This window comes from Protopterus annectens, chromosome 16.part0 (assembly GCF_019279795.1).
Source record: "Protopterus annectens isolate FY-2018-M chromosome 16.part0, PAN1.0, whole genome shotgun sequence".
In the NCBI taxonomy this organism is placed as follows: domain Eukaryota; kingdom Metazoa; phylum Chordata; order Ceratodontiformes; family Protopteridae; genus Protopterus; species Protopterus annectens.
In genome coordinates, this window is record NC_056750.1 from 127,466,811 (window position 1) to 127,484,663 (window position 17,853).

Genomic DNA, 17,853 nt, shown 5'->3' on the forward strand with positions numbered 1-17,853 from the left:
ATTTACTACATTGTTTGCAAATTGCATGTAGTGATTATAGTAATGTGTCATGAATTTCATATACCCATACGTTCACTGTAATTTATAGGAGAGTAGTATTTTGTGGATATATTTTTGATGATGCTGTTTGACTTAACAGTTGCCACTTGTTCAGGCATGCTGGAATTATTTAAAGCACTTATTCTCCAGTGACCTTGATGGGATGTTATAATGTGCTTTATGAGATGCAATACTGTAATAGCATGCATTGGTGACATGAAAGGAAAAAAAAAATAAGTACGTTGAGGAGACAACCTAAGAGTGAATCTAATAAACCCCCCAAAAATGGAGGCAACATGAGTTGGGCTGACTTTTGTGGGAACATGGCTCCCAAAGCCCTCATCTACCTGATAATACAGGAGCACAGTGTGACTCAGTTGATTCACCCCTGCGAGCTGTAAGCACCAGCTGGGTGCAGGAGAAAACTGATCCAGGAAGCCAACACTGATGCTCACATAAAACACTTCTAGGAGAACCAACCATAAATATATTGGGATAATTTAAAAGTAGATTGGGAGTCTGTCTTTTGGTGTGCCTCTGCCCCACCCAAAGTGACAGGACCCCCTCATGGACTGCTCATTCACTTAGTCCTGCTACCATAAATGGTTTCCAAGTTGATCAAGACCCAGGGCCACAAGGACCACCTGCCTCACTCCAGCACATTGTGTCATTATCTCTCCCCTCAGATAGAAGTGAGCAGTCATAGCCTCATGATTCATTTCCACTGCCAGTTCTTACAGGTGCCTTGGCTGCATAAATTAAACTGTGTTTGGGCCATTGCAATGGCTTCATCCTTTTCCACCAATGGCTCTGGCTTGCTCTGCAAGAGATGCAGACTTTGGCGCATACTATTGGATCAGTGAGTGCTTGTGAAAATTGGCAGCATGTGCTATCAGTCCCTGGCAAGCTGCACATTTTGCAGATTATAAGACTCTGAAACATTGCATGCAAATGAGGCCCATTAGTGATGTATGCCACTGGAGAGCTGCATATGGTGTCAATAGGTCATACATATTTGCAGTCTTCTGAGAAATGCACTTAAATTGGATTATTACCTCTGCATAAGGAGACAGTCTAGTTGCCTTGGTATGTCCATGTATGTATTATATCACATCTACTAGATTTCATCACTTTTAGGTCTATGTTGTATATGTACATGAGTAAGAAAATGATATTTGGGATAGAATTACAGACTGCAAAGTAATCTCAGAGAAATAGCTGGTTCACAGCATAAACCATTGGTTGACACCATCAGCAGCAAACTAAGGTCAACAGAGACTAGGCTGAAAACATTTAAGCTGAGTGGAGGAAAAGTACAAGCGTTCAAGGAATACCCAGGATTCAGGAACCTCAGGAAGAAGACAAAATATGTAGAGCTGAAGAAGAATGGCAGCACCTCAAAACAGCATGTGTGGGGTGACAGAATAGACAGGTGACCAAGCCAGGTATGGAAATAAGGTATACAAGGAAAGCTGGTGGTTGATTACATACATTTAAGAAGTCATTGAAATAAATAAACTGAAAAATAAGGTGTACAAAACAATGGTGCAACCCATACATCTGTATGGGACAGAAACTTGGGTAGTGAAGGCACAATTACATAGCCAGAGTAATGCTTGTCCATTCACTTTTATGAAAAATAAAACAATGTAAACATACTTACAAATAACAATAAGTATGTATACCACTGGAGCTCATATGAATTATATGTGTGACTGAGGCTATACTGACAATAATGTTATCTAATTAAAATCATATTTTCTGACACTGGATTGGCTTCAGACTTCAATGATACTCATGAATGTATATACCAGACCTCGTCAGGCCACAGACATATATGGTTAACCCCTCACTCTGTCATGTGTATTCATATATAATTAATGAACACATCTGGCAAGTTCTTCCTCTGTGGCAAAGGTAAAAAACATCACTTATGTGGAAGAATATGTTTTGTCTATGTTGTATAGATTTGAATCTCACATTGTACAAATTAATTCTATCAGGGCTAGAGTCCCGGCTGTGTATGTAGGCGTTCATTGTTTGAGTACCAAGACAGGCAACTTATTATACATGGGAAAAAAGTGTTAAAATTATTAATTTCATCTTAAATTGTGTAGTAATCGATTTTTGTCAACCAGGGCAGTGTAGCTGGTGTAAAATGGAAGTGTGAGTGCATATAACATGTGAAACCACCCATGTATACACAAGTGTCCCATACAGTATAGTCACACCCCTTGCTAATGTAATGAAAGCACATAGAGGGATGTCATGTAAAGTAAATCATATACACTTACTAAATAAGATCACTATTCTAATATTTTTTTAAAAATGAAAAGTGAGCAATGGCTAGCAATGCTCAACTATGTTTATCAGGTTTAAGCATTGAAAAGACAAATGCATTTACATGGGCAGCCTCCAAAGATAGACCCAAAGTGTAAGCCAAATTCTTTATTAATCCATAGTAAAAACAGTCCAAAAGATAATCTTCACTTGAATTATAATCCACACATAAACGTCTTAACTTTTTCGCCACATTTTTGTCCACATTTGGACTTAGATGTATGCAATACCCCTCCACAATCATGTCATTATAAACAAAATTCAATAAGACCAACCAATCTCTCCTTTTTAATAAATAAATTAAAACCATTCTATTGTTTAAAAGCACACTACCTAAAAATTGTATTTAACAAAATACATATTAAATATAAAAATAATAAACTTAGTTTGTGCAAATCAGCATGTTATTAAAACCATTTTTAGCCAAACATAAATTTAAGTATAAATATAAATATAAGTACCACGGCTTAAAACAATAGTATTAAATACATGCATAAAATACATGTATATAAATACATATAAAATCACAATTTCACAGTGGGGAGCTCCCTCTGATGGACATACTGCCAATTACAACTTGGCTGCTCTCAGCTTTAATACTGGAGCTAGGGAGGCGGCCTCATTAGAAGCCCATGCCGACAGACTGCTGAGGCTGCATTGACAGGCTGGTGAGTACAAATCAATTTTTCAGTATATTGTGCAAATAGCTAAGAAGGAGTACATTGTTTACTGCTAGTAGGTATACTGTTACTGTGTTAACTGAATAAATAAAAAAAATTGTCCGACTAATATTGATGTGTAATAAAGATTCCTACCAAAAACTGTTGTGTTTACTCTGGTATGTTGTTGTAGACATATAGAATGTATACAGAATCTTCACAGCAAATATGGCTGTGACTGTATACATTAACCAAGGTTGTTCTGTGAACCAGCTGTTTAGAAAAACTGTAGATGGTGGAGCTGTAAAACAAGATATAAATGAAATGTGAAATATATACACTGCACTAAGCTCTGAACCCTAAATAGTAATGTGTGATGTATCAAAGTGTGTTCCATGCAGCATTGCCTTGTGTTATCCTTTGCTTTCCAGATTGTAGTAATCCAAAGGATTAATGCACAGTATACTATCTGTCATGCATGCATCACAGGATTACAAGTTCAGACTGTCTAACCAAGAGACTGTTAAGCAGAAACCAGTGAAACAGGAAGCAGCAGATCCCCAGTAGCTCAGTGTGCTAAGAAATAGCTTAGCTGCTAATTTTGCACACCCACACATGGTTTGAATCCAGGGAGTGGTACTAAGATGTGTGCATATCTACACACAATGAATCAGGAATAAATGTAAAAACAGTCAACTAGTGTCAACAGATATTTTCTCCACAGGTTTTACAGGTAAGGAAATGTTGGTAGTAGCTGTATGAAGGGTATACTAATAAACTGTGTACAACTGTTCCACAACATTCCTGCAAATGACAGTAGGATAGATACATACAACATGCACTCTTTCCGATACATGTCTCTCAAGTGTCATGCTGTCACAGCTAGTGGTCACTGCTGCCAATAATCCTGGACACAGATAGGAAACCAGTTGAAGTATGCCAGTGGCACACTCACATAACAGCAGTTCAGGGTACTCCTTCTGTGCCAGATATGTAACCCTGACGTGTATGAGTCCCCTCTAGTCATGTACCCAAAGTTGTCACAGTTTGCCCCATATTGTTCCATGCTGACAGTTTAATAGGTATGTTTGTGCTATAGAAGTTACGGGCCATAGGTAGATGTAAAATGAGGGCAGACCCATAGAGTATTGAGCAGTACTGCTGTGGAAAATAGAAGCATAAACAGTTGTTAATGGACTTTTAGTCTCTCCCCCAACCCCTAATCTGCATCAATAATTATTATTCATATACTATGGGTATGTTGTTCTCCAAAGCTAATGTTAGAACTTGTGTTCTATTATTGTTCATATATTTGACTGGTTGCATGTTAACATACCTTGTTCAAATGCCATTGTTGGTGGCCTGCTGCCATCAATGTTACTGGCATGCTTTTATGATGCATACTGTTGTTCCATTTATGCATGTGTTCTGTTTGCTATGCAACTGTTTCATATCTGTTTTATGGGGTTAACTGGAACACCCAAGCATGCTGTTATAACTAATCTTGAAATGTGTTGTGCATGACTAACCAACATATTTTGTAAAACCTCAACACCATATCAAGTTTGGGAAGGCATATCCCAATGGGTCCACCTGTCCTACCTCATCTGGCCATGGCACCATGCCCCAGCATGTTTGGGACCCAACCCAGGACATCTTTGTCCATTGGTCCTGCACCACCTTCGGGTGGAACAGCCTCAGGGGACCGGGCATGTCCCCCCTGGGAGGGGGTGTGGACAGGAGCCTGTTACCTGCAGTCAGTTCCAGGGCTTAGTGCACAGCACCATCTGAGCAGAGTTGGGTGGGCAGTTGCACCAGATTGAGGGCCACCTGGCACACCTCAAGGGCAGGCCGCCCCTCATGTCCAGCCCCCAGCACAGCCATGTTCGGGGCCGTGAAGGTGCAATGGTGACTGCCCATGGGTGGGGTTCTCAGTCTCACTGTATCGATTTGGGGGCTCATGGGCTTTGGATTCTGAACCACCCTCCCTGTCAAAGGTGATTACCTTAAAAAAGGGCATCTGTCCCGCAAAAAAAAAAAAACAAAACATTGCCCGATACATAACTCTACATTTTGCCCCTATGTACAGTGAAACTAATCAATAAACCCACTGATTATTCTGCACGTCTGTTGCCAACACCCCTCCCTGTGGAATTTGAGGCTGTAAATTCCAAATTCTACACATTATTCACAGCTGTTGCTGCAGAAGAAATGTAGAGCTATGGTCCATTCCTACACCCATCCTGCACATCCCTAGCTACTTTTCCTGTTTACCCCCTACTTCCCCCATTTCACCACTTTCCTATCACCCTTTTTTCTTTTCGTTAATGAAAATTAGTGCAGGTATAAGCGGGAGTAAGCGGTGCTAAGCGAAGTTAACAGAGCTTAACCATCTGTTAGCATCACTTAGATCCATGCAAAAATCATGCAGACCCACTTACAACTGCTTAAAAGTGCCTTAATCACTCTGTCTCCATCAGCCCTTGTTCTGCCCTGCAACAAAATAATCAACCCTGCCAAGTCTCGAACCTGGGATGCTGTACATTACAATCACAGCAACATATCACTACACCACCTGAGCTGTGAGAATTTGTAATGCTTTTACAAATATATCATGCATTCTGGTCATTTAACAGTAATGAAAAAAGTCATCACTTCCAAGTGAGGAACCCAGGACCCTGTGCACTGCAATCACAGCAACATATCTCTGCACCATCTGAGCTGTAGGAATTTGTAATGTTTTTACAAACATATCATGCACAACACTCATTTAACATAAGGGAAAATTATATATCCGTAGCACTCTTATATACATATATATTTATATATATATAGATACCAATATATATATATATATATATATATATATATATATGCATAGACATAAAAATGCACCTTATTTATCTGCTTTTACTGTATTGTATTTCTTCCTACTTTACTATATGTTGCTTTTGCTGCCTGTTCTTAAATGTACTCAATTGCATTTATTATGCTGCATTTATTACTGCTTGTTAGCAGCCTGATTAAATTGTAACTGTAATTCTAAGCCTTTTGGTTTAAGCACTTGGGCTTCAGGCCAGTTGTTTTATATTAAGAAGGTTTGTGGTCTGCATTCTTGTGGCAGGACAGGTAGCTTACATTGTTCTAAGTTGGGAGTTGCTGATTGAAGGCTTAGTGTCTGTTATTCTAAAAGTGTCTTAGATCTGGTTTAAGCACTTGGGCTTCAGGCCAGTTATTTTACATTAAGAAAGTTTGTGGTCTGCACTCTTGTGGGAGGAGAGGGTGGATAATGCCCTTCTAAGCTGGAAATTTCTGGTTAAATGTTTATTGTCCTTGCTTATTTGAACTGTTTATTTCTGAAATTGGTGTGCCTTGTTTGTTGTAGCATAGACTAGATTCAGACTTGCTGAATCTAGCTTTATTTGTATAACTTGAGCACTTATCCAGGCCATCACTTTTGGAGAAGGTTCCCCTGTACCCGGGTGGCAGGAGTGTGCAGTTAGAACTTGTCTGATTAAAGACTGCTGGAACAAGGCTCAGGTTTTAGCCTTTTTATTGGTTAATTTGTTTAAATCAGTTTGCTCGTTTGCTACTGCTATATTAACAAATTGCACTTTATTCATCTGCTTTTTCTGTATTTGTGTTTCTTCCTACTTTATTACTTAATTTTTGCTTTTGCTGCCTATTGTTAAAAGTACTCAGTTGCATTTATTATGCTGCATTTATTACTGCTAGTTAGTAGCCCGATTAAATTGTAACTGTTATCTAAGCCTTTTGGTTTAAGCACTTGGGCTTCAGGCCAGTTGTTTTACATTAAGGTTTGTGGTCTGCACTCTTGTGGCAGGACAGGTAGCTTACATCCTTTATAGTTGGGAGTTGCTGATTGAAGGCTTAATGTCTGTTATTCTAAAAGTGTCTTAGTTTTGGTTTAAGCACTTGGGCTTCAGGCCAGTTATTTTAGATTAAGGTTTGTGGTCTGCATTCTTGTGGGAGGAGAGGGTAGATTCTGCCCTTCTGAGCTGGGAATTTCTGGTTAAAGGCTTTTTGTGCCTGCTTATTTGAACTGTTTCTTTCTGAAATTGGTGTGCCTTGTATGCTGTAGCATAGAGTAGATTCATACCTGATGAATCTAGCTTTGTATAACTTGAGCACTAATCCAGGCCATCTTTTTTTGGAGAAGAACTTGTCTGATTGAAGACTGCTGGAACAGGGCTCAGTTTTGAGCTTTTTTATTGGTTAATTTGTTTAAATCAGTTTGCTCGTTTGCTAGTGTTATATTAAAAAAAAAAGTTATAGCTTGTTTTCCCACCTTTCCAGTTACTAGAGTAGTCCAGATACAGATTCGCTATATTCAGGACTGTATTGTAGTTTCTGAGTTCCCCAGACCTTTCTTTGTTAGAGGGAAGCCTCTCAGCTTATCAGTGGGAGTGGTAAGCCCTAGTTAGCCTGCCTACCACAAGAGGAGTGGTTTCTAGCCCCCTTTCAACTTTCTGCTTTAAAAGCCCGTGTTTGCACGGGTTTGCATGCTGTGCAGTGCCACTAAGCTAGGGTAAACTATTACCGGTACCAGAAAGTCTGCTCTTCAATTTTTCCCCTAGATCTTGCTAGTTCTCTTCTCTCTTGCATTTAACTAGCTTATTCATCGAGCACTATCTGGTTTCTTGTAGCAATTATTGTAGCACACATAAGTGCTAACAGCACTAATGACTATCCCTCCTGGCATGTCTAAAGGTCAGTTCCCTGTGCTTTCTCCTATTAACTGGGTGAACCTGGGCATTCTGAGGCAGTGTAACAACTGCCTCATGAACAAAGACATCTCTCTCCTCTTACCTCCCAACACACAGACTTGTGAAAGATACACTTATATATCCAAACTGGAAGACATGCACTCTCCAGCCAAGACCGAAATAGCTGGTCAAGAGGAGAAGGTCAACACCTGCACCACACCACATGGAACACATAGCCCTCCAGAACACCCACCATCACAGCTCTCACATAAAAACTCAAACCACACACACACCTTTGCAGAGGATCTCAATAGAAATCTACCCAAACAGCAGAGATATCCAAATTAGAAATGCACTTGACCACCACAACACAGCACAAATCACAAGACACATAGCTCACCTACATAATGTGCCCCTCAACCTAAGCCCCTAAGGCAAAACAGCTCGCCCAATACACTAATCATAGGTGACTCAACAGTGAGGCACACTGATGTCCCAGTCACTAGGCTGAATAAGGAGAAGGTACCAATCAGCTGTCTGTGCCAGGATCCGACACATAACACATGCACTCAGGTCACTCCACAACAAGTACAAATATGACTCTGTCATTGTCCATGTGGGTGTGAATGACCTGAGATGTACCTTCCTGGACTACATGAAAAGAGACATGGAGGAGCTCTCAGATTACGTGGCCCAGGTAGGTATGACCCTAGTCCTGAGCAGTATCCTACCCTCTCCCAGAATTATACCACAGTACAAGCAGAAAATGATTGACTTAAAAAATTGGCTAAGTTTCTGGTGTCATTCTATGAGGATCCAGTATCTGTCTACTTGGGATGACATGATTGACAGATCTCGATGCTTTGCCAGAGATGGCCTGCATCTGTCACCCCTAGGTTTCTGAATACTGGCTAAGGCTCTTGCCACCTCTATAGTGCCTTTTTTGGGTGGTGTTCCAAAGAACAAATTACCACTGTAGCAGCTATAAATAAATGCAATCTGAGGATCATGCTGCTCAATGCTAGAAGTCTAAATCTCAAGATGCACTCACGCAAAGCACTGCTCAAAATGGACAACATCAAGACCTGGTTTAAAGCAGCAGAAAGTGCCCCTGTGCTACCAATCTATAATGCATTCCACACCTTTCAGCCCCAGAAAATGGACCGAAGCTCCAAAGGTGGAGGCATCTCCATATTCATAAAGGATATGCACACCTCCAGACTAGTAGCCCAGCATAATGCATCAGAGATACTTCAGGTACAACGAACAGTGGGTAAGACAGCGATTCAGGTTGTAGCCTGCTATAGGTCCCCAACTATGTCCTAAGCACCCTGGAGACTATTACAGTCCAACCCAACACTCTCATACTGGGTGACTTAATTCTTACCCCCACTAGAGGAAGCAACATCCTTGACCTGGTTATTACTAACATGGGCAACCATTGCTCAACACCAGTAGTCAATTCCTCCCTAGTTAGATCTGACACAAACTAATTACCATGGAAATCCACATCTCACCTACATCATCAGCAAAAGTAACCAGCATGAAAAACTTCTCCAAAGATGACTTTGGGCTCCTAAAAACAGAGGTGGCTAACTTTGCAGCACCAATGCAAATGGAAAATAGGTGGATGACTGCTGAATCATACACCAATGCACTGTACGAACATGTACATAAATGCATGGAATTAGCCACACCCAACAGAACCAAGACACTCTCCTCCAAAAAAAGGAAGCCAATCTAGTGGTCCCCTGCCTTTAACAAACTCTACAACAGAAGGAAAAAATGGTTGCAGAAAAAGGTGAAGTCTCAAGACTGGAAAAACTCCCTTAATAGCCTCAACAAAAAGTTGAGATCCCTCATCAAAACCTCTAAAGCTAGCTATGAAGGCAGAATTGTGGCAGACACTAAAAACAATCACAAAGCCTTCTACAGTTATATCAAGAATCTCCACAGGAATACCCAGATTTGCTCGGAATTACTGCACAATGGTACCTCCTATACTGAGCCAACAGATATTGCCAACATACTGACCGAGAGATTCAGTGCCAACTTTACCCCTCCCCCCCAAAGGACCAATTACAATACTGGAAGAATGCCAGGCACTGAGCATTACTGCAGCACAGGCTAAGTTGCATTGTCCAAGGGCAAGAACACAGCCTCCATGGGACCCGACAATATCTCTGGCTGTGTTCTACATGAACTACAAAGTGAACTGGCACCACACCTGTGTGCCCTGTTCAATCACAGCCTCACCTCAGGCTTTGTCCCTACAGAATAAAGCACTGCTACAGTCACCCCTCTCCTTAAAGGGGGAGCAACTACAGACCCTGGGAATTATTGCCCCATTAGCCTGATGAGTCTGATATGTAAGGCTATGGAGTGCATCATCATGGACATAATTAACAAGGATATAGGCAATCTCCAAACTCTGGATCTCATGCAATTTGTTTTTGTGAAGGGTAGATCATTTATTAAAACAAAAAACAACTGGTAAGCGCTTTCATTCACAAAGAACTTCTTCAGACCTGGTTGTCATACACACAAAATTCACATAGTTTGGTCAGGTCACATGACCCAAAACATTAGCAGTGTTTTAACCCTTTCTTACATAACACTGCTTTAAAAGTTTTCCATATCATTCATACCTGGATCTGCACCTGTGTTTAGCCTCACTTGCCAAGCATATTCTTTCCAGTTTAAATCCACTTCTGCATACCATCTTTTGTCTGCATTTAAAACTTGGTCAATAACAGTAAAACTAAAACCCACTTTAACTCTGTTATGACAGTTACCAACATGTCTTGCTAGGGCATTACATCCAGTTTTTCAACTGCCCTCAGGTGCTCATAAATTCTGCGATGGAAGCTACGTATAGTTCTTCCTATGTAAAATCCATCGCAAGAATTACATAATACTAGATACACAATGAATTTAGACTTACAATTGTAATTCCCCTTGATATTAATAGTAAAGTCCTAAGCCTTTACTACTATTTTGTTCCCCAGTACCAAAAACTTACAATAATTGCAGTCTTCACATCTTGACATCCCATTATAAGTAATAGGAGTATTACATTTTTTGGTTTCTAAAAAATCCTTAAGACTTTTCTCTCTTTTTGTACCAAAAGTAGGACTCTCATATAAAAGAGCACCTAACTCTTGGAAATTCTTCAAAAATTTCCAATTATTTGTGATGATCTGCTTAATACTGTACATATCTACTGAATTTTCCAATGTACAACTCAGATTATAATCTACTCCTACACGATTTCTTTCAACATCCTTTATTGTCCTTTTCTTCCTCACGGTTTTAATTTTATCTATTGCTTCACTTATTACCCCAATAGGGTAACCCCTGATTAAAAATTTCTTTCTTAACATCTCACATTCTTCCAAAAAATAGTCATCTTCATCAGTCAATTTATGTATCAAGCTGACCAAACACAATATTAATTTTCATGCTCACACTATGTAAACTGCTATATTCCAAGTAGCTGTTACTCTGGACATGTTTTTTTAAAAATTTAACCAAGATTTTCCCCCCTTTCTTGTACACAGTCAGATCCAGGTAATTCACACTAATTCTACTTCTATTAAAAGAAAACTTTAAATAGCTTGTAACAGAATTTAAATATTCACAGAATTTCAACAATTCGGACTCAGAACCTTCCCATAAAAAAAAACAAAAAAAAACAAAAAAAAAAACAAGTCATCAATAAAGTGTTTGTAAAAAATAAATATTGCTAGCAAATGTAGAATTAAAAATAATTTCTCTTTCCCAACTAGTCATGAACAAATTGGCATAGCTCGGGGTCATAGCTGCCCCCATAGCCACACATTATTTTGTTTTAAAAATCTATTGTCGAAGCTAAAAAAAATGTAAGACAATATTACATCTAAAAGTTCAGCCAACAGACTAATCTCCTCACCATTAAAATCAGGACAACCCCTCAGCACTCCTGTAACCCTCTCAATTCCTTCTTCATTAGGAATTACAGTGTACAATGAACGTACATCAGCAGTTACTAACCACGTTTTATCTCTCAGGGAAACATTCTTCACACTTTCTTTAAAATCAAACAAATCCTTAATATATGATTCAGCTGAAATCACTGCTTTTTGCAAGCATCTATCTACATAGATAGCCATAGACTCAGTTTTAATATCACCATTGGCCACTCTAGGCCTACAATTTGGTGAATCCAAGTTCTTATGTATTTTGGGAAGGCTGAAAAAGCTTGCCACCTTGGGTGTACTCACACAAACGTAACCAGCCAACTCATTGTGGATTCTTCCTTCAACTAACCATTCTTCAATCAGTGAGTTTATAAAATTAAAACTTTTATCTATATCAATCCAATTCACTTCTGCATAAAAATCAGCATCAGGCAATAACTCATATATGCTATTTTTATAAAAACTGTAGTCCATGACTACCACTGCATTACCTTTGTCAGCCTTAGTGATATAATATTTTTATCATCCACAACTGCAAAGCATCCTTCTCAGTCTTAGTCATATTATAAATAAAATTTTTGTTGTGTTTATTCAACAATTCCCTGACGTCTTTTTCACATGTAAGCAAAAACGCTTCTAAATCTGGCCTTAAGGGGGATTAAAAACACTTGTTTTTTTTAAAACAATGTTGTTTACATGCCCTGCCTTGAAAAAGACATTTCAAATTAATTTTTCACAGAAAACCCCTTGCAGCATTTATCACAGACACAATATTTGCCCTTGATGATGGCACAAAATTAAGTCCTTTACTGAGAACATTTATTTGTTCTATATTAAGTGCCACTGCGGACGAATTCACTATTTTAAAATTCAAATTTACAGTACCTTTGGTTAATGATTGTCCTATTTCCAGTGGCGCTGCTGGTAACTCTCTCCAGCTCCTTTCTGCACATTCCATGCTCTTGTTCCTTGCTGGCAGCAACACTGTTCGTTCCTGTTCATATAAAAGTTCCCTTTGAAATTTTTGTTGCTGAACTTCTTTTGCCCTTTGTTGTGAAAAAAGTTCTTTTTCCGACCATAGCCTTGTTGATTCTGTCCCCATGACTGCTTTTTGGACTCCCAAGCTTGTTGTTTGCTGACCACCTGCGCCCAGCTCCTTGTTCCTGTTCCTCCATCTTGGTAAACATCCACACACTGAAAAACCTGTTTGCTGGTTCCTTCCTGCAAATGATTCATAACTTCACCTACTACACCCTCTGCTGGTAGAACTTCCTTTGTTCTAGTTCTTTTTGCTGCTCTGATTTCTGCAGCCTCATCAGCTTCTGAAATGTTAGCACAGTTACTTTTAATTATTGTTGAAGCATGCTGATTCATTTGTAATTCATTTAGATAGACCACCTCATCTCCTATGAATTTCTTCAGTTTCCTTTTCTGTTGAATCTCATTCTCTTTGATTAATTTTATTTGAATAGATTCCATTTTCGACTCAAAATTCACAGGAAACACCTTATTTTTCAGGGAACCATAATTATTATTTTGTCATTTAAAATTACCAATTTATGCCTCGCATCTTCAAGTAGCAACTGTACATACTGCAGGCCGACGCTCTCATTCAGCACTTTCCATGCACTTAGCAAATCTTCAGAAAAAAAATTCTCCAGCAGGCATATTACTAACTCTAAGTCCTCTCGGCACTCTTTTCACCTCCAAACAGGCTTCGAAAAACAAGCTATCTCACTGTAACCTCTTGATTTTTAGGAAACTATTTTCAAGTGCACTAAACTCACTTAAGTTGAAGGCAACTGTTGTGTACAAAAAATGACTCCAAAGTAATAAAATAACACTTTACAGAATGATGAAGTCCTATACCCGACAAAAGCGCTGAAGTTTTGTTTTTATGAAGTATCATACATTTTGTTTTAGTAATATTGTCTCATAAAGTGTCATTTTATTACTTTGGAGTCATTTTTTGTACACAGCAGTTGCCTTCATTATTTATTTGGTTTGTGTACTGTCACTTGTTCTCACTTACGATGTTGGTGCTGGTACTACTATCGGGTTGGCTCGTTTCAGGGGCTTGTCTCTTTGTAGTAAATGGATTAGCTGGATTTGCAAGACATTCCCCAGCCACTTATCAATCACAGCAACATTACCATTGCTGCTGGATGAATTCTCCTTTCTTTTGGGAACCACTCCTAAATCCAATGAGTCCACAGAATTAACTCTTTTCAGAGATTTTGCTATAACTGAGTTGTACATTGAAAAATTCAGTAGCTATGTACAGTATTAAGCAGATCATCACAAATAATTGTAAATTTTTGAAGAATTTCCAAGAGTTAGGTGCTTTTTTATATGAGAGTCCTACTTTTGTTACAAAAAGAGGGAAAAGTCTTAAGGATTTTTTAGAAACCAAAAAATGTAATACTCCTATTACTTATAATGGGATGTCAAGATGTGAAGACTGCAATTATTGTAAGTTTTTGGTACTGGGGAACAAAATAGTAGTAAAGGCTCGGGACTTTACTATTAATATCAAGGGGAATTACAATTGTAAGTCTAAATTCATTGTGTATCTAGTATTATGTAATTCTTGCGATGGATTTTTACATAGGAAGAAGTATACGTAGCTTCCATCACAGAATTTATGAGCACCTGAGGGCAGTTGAAAAACTGGATGTAACTAATACCTTAGCAAGACATGTCATTAACTGTCATAACAGAGTTAAAGTGGGTTTTAGTTTTACTGTTATTGACCAAGTTTTAAATGCGGACAAGAGATGGGATGCAGAAGTGGATTTAAACTGGAAAGAATATGCTTGGCAAGTGAGGCTAAACACAGGTGCAGATCCAGGTATGAATGATATGGAAAACTTTAAAGCAGTGTTATGTAAGAAAGGGTTAAAACACTGCTAATGTTTTGAGTCATGTGACCTGAACAAACTATAAATGTGAATTTTGTATGTGTGACAACCAGGTCTGAAGAAGTTCTTTGTGAATGAAAGCTCTTGCCGGTTGTTTTTTGTTTTAATAAATATTGAGTGTTTTATTGTCATTCGAACTGCGTATTGAACAGTAGATCATGCCTGCTCAACCTGGTTGACTTCTTTGAGTCAGTCAACAGAGCTGTGGATGAGGACAAGGCAGTTCATACAGCCTACCTTGATCAGGCCAAGGCCTTTGATACCATTCCCCACTCAGGAATTATTGATAGACTCACCAAACTAGGCATCAACCCCTATATCAGTAGCTGGGCTGCAAATTGGCTCACAGATAGAACCCACAATGTGAAAGTTGCAGACCCCAAGTTAGACTGCCGACCAGTCACGAGTGGAGTCCTACAGGGATTGGTCCTGGTCGTCTCCTGTTTGGCATCTACTTCTCAGAAGTCCAGGCCAACAAGGAGGGACTCTGGCTGACCAAGTTTGCTGATGATTACAAGTTGGGGGCCATTATTAACTCCCCAAGTGACGTAGACATCCTACAGAAAGGCCTTACTGAGACTAACGACTGCTGTTGAAACCATGGCCTTCAGCTTAATGCCAAAAAATGTGTCATCAATCCCTTTGGAAAAAACTCAGTTCTCACTAATTACCACATTGATGGCAGCCCACTGAACACTGAAGGCATCCTTCGACCACCATATTGCCACTGTGGTCAGAAAGTCTTTCTGTGTGGCACATCTCATTACCAAGGGTTTTGCATCCAGGAAGAAAGAGGTCATCATCTTTCTCTACTCTTCCCTCATTAGACCAATCATTGAGTATAATGCCCCATTTCACATGTACCTCACTAGACACCTGCAACAGCTGGAAAGGCCACAAAAGTACCTCACGAAGAGGATCCTAGGCCTTAAACACATGCCCTACATGGACAGACTCAAGTAACTTCAGCTTTTTTCTGTCTCATATTGGCTATTAAGAGGCGATCTCTGCTGAACTTACAAAGCCATGTCTGACCCAGCCTTGTTAGAAATGTTACACCTAAAGAAATCCCAATCCCTCCACACCACGTGCTCCAGGGACCTCAACCTCATTACCAGAATTAACAGAACATGCTAGAGGGACAGGTTCATAACCCAGAGACTGCCCATGCTCTGGAATAGACTTCCCATACATGTTAAGCAGAGCACCTCACTGGCCCTTTACAAGAGAAATCTTAATGAGTGGATGGGAAATAGAAAGTTCACCCCAGGGATCACTCCGGTGGCAATTCTTGATAGAGGCACTCAGAACTAATGGTGGCATGATGCCAGGGCATTTCTATGGGCTAGGCTTGTAAAGGCTCCAGGGCCGTTGGCCTAGTACACACCTATGAACCTATATCTGTGCAGTGACTGAGACCTGGTTAAAGGCTCTACACAACACCCCTGCATTACCAGGCTATAACTCATATATATAGATACACATATATGAAAAAATATATTCTGAATCTCTCTCTCTCTCTCTCTCTCTCTATATATATATATATATATATAGTGTGTGTGTGTGTGTGTGTGTGTATGTATATATATATATATATATATATATATATATATATATATATATATATATATATATATATATATATATATCATGTACACAACATGTAGTGCAGTCATACCTCAGAACCATATCTCTCAACCTCTAAGTGCAAGACATCTGGGCAAAGGCTTTCAAAATGGGGGGACAATGGGCCAAAACTAGGGATGTATTTTAAATATTGCTATTATAAATGTAGAAAGTTTGTTTCGGCATACATTTTTATGAAGGATATGAGGTCTGAAACTGAAATGTATGTCATCATTTACTGACATAAATCCTCAGATCATCACAGTGATTTACCAGAGAAATGCAAATAATGTGTGGAACCGAAAAAAATATGAGCAATAAACCTGGACATTCTGAAACAATCTAGCCAGTTGACAGAACCCCTTAGTGCAACAAATTTGAACCAAGCCTGACAAAGTGGGGGGAGGAAGCCATGAAAATAGAGACATATCTGAAATACCTGAGTAGATAACCTGAGATAGTTGCTGCAGTATCACCGTCTGTTCTAACATATACCGACTGAAATAGCACAAGTGCAAGACTCAGTTGCTTCTCATTAGTTAGTAACTTAAATCCTCACATCATCCCACTGATTTATCAGAAATACACAACACTTATGGGACCAGAGCAAAGATATGAGCCAGACACTGGACATCCTATGCATATCTGGACATAACATGACATTAGAGAAACTACAATGAGCTGCTAAGCATGTCACCAAGCACCATCCAAACTACAGTCCAGTCAGACTGACACAACACTACCCCAAATCAGCTATGGGGAATTACACATGCATTTACAAATATATCAGGCACTACAGGGATGTAAAAGTAGTGAAAAACAGACACCGGTATGAAAGTGCATATCCACAACCAATTTCACCACAGTCACAGTGACATACTGTTAAGTAAAATGAACACTAGAGTATAACAACTGTGTGACAAAAAATATCATGTTTTCTACTCACACACTACCCCTACATATAGTGCCCCAAGTAACAGTGTAGTAGGAGTCCTGAGGTGGTACGAGACATGTTTCAGTTTGCCCCTACAAACATATACAGCTGACAGACCACCAGAAACTGGAGCAGCATGCACAGTCAGATAGAAAAGGAGCCATGACACTTACATCTACCCCCTCCCTACACAGCCCAACTAACATTTACACACTACACTGCTACACAATCCTGACAGTCTGTTAACAATCACCAGACATACACAGATCTCTTAACTGTGCAGATTCCCACAGAATGTCCAGGCTTTGTCCTCATATATATGGCATCTTCCTCATAACATGTCTTGCATTCTGCTACATCACTGGGATGATATCAGGAATGAAGGCACTAAATAATGATATACCATAACTATCAACCTCTTACTGCATAACATCTGGACAAAGCCTGACATAATTGGGGGACAGAGACCCAAAAACAGGGGCATATTTGAAATATTGTTGTTATAAAATGAAAAAGTTGCTGGTGTTACAGGGTTTGTTGTAACCTATCTTTTCTGAGGGATATGAAGTTAGAAACACAAATGGATGCTAGCATTTACTGACTGCAATCCCCTGAGTATGCTACTGATTTGCCAAGGACAAAACTGCA

General features: G+C 39.3%; 1 protein-coding gene across 1 annotated transcript in view; it reads right to left on the reverse strand.

The window, feature by feature from the left end:
• The window catches only part of LOC122790530 (immunoglobulin lambda-1 light chain-like), a 318,197-nt gene extending 305,299 nt beyond the window's left edge, over positions 1-12,898 (reverse strand). The window contains exon 1 of the mRNA XM_044058079.1: positions 12,610-12,898. The gene's annotated coding sequence lies outside the window, so the exon portion shown is untranslated. The remainder of the gene's footprint in view (positions 1-12,609) is intronic.
• Between the last annotated feature and the right edge of the window lie 4,955 nt (positions 12,899-17,853).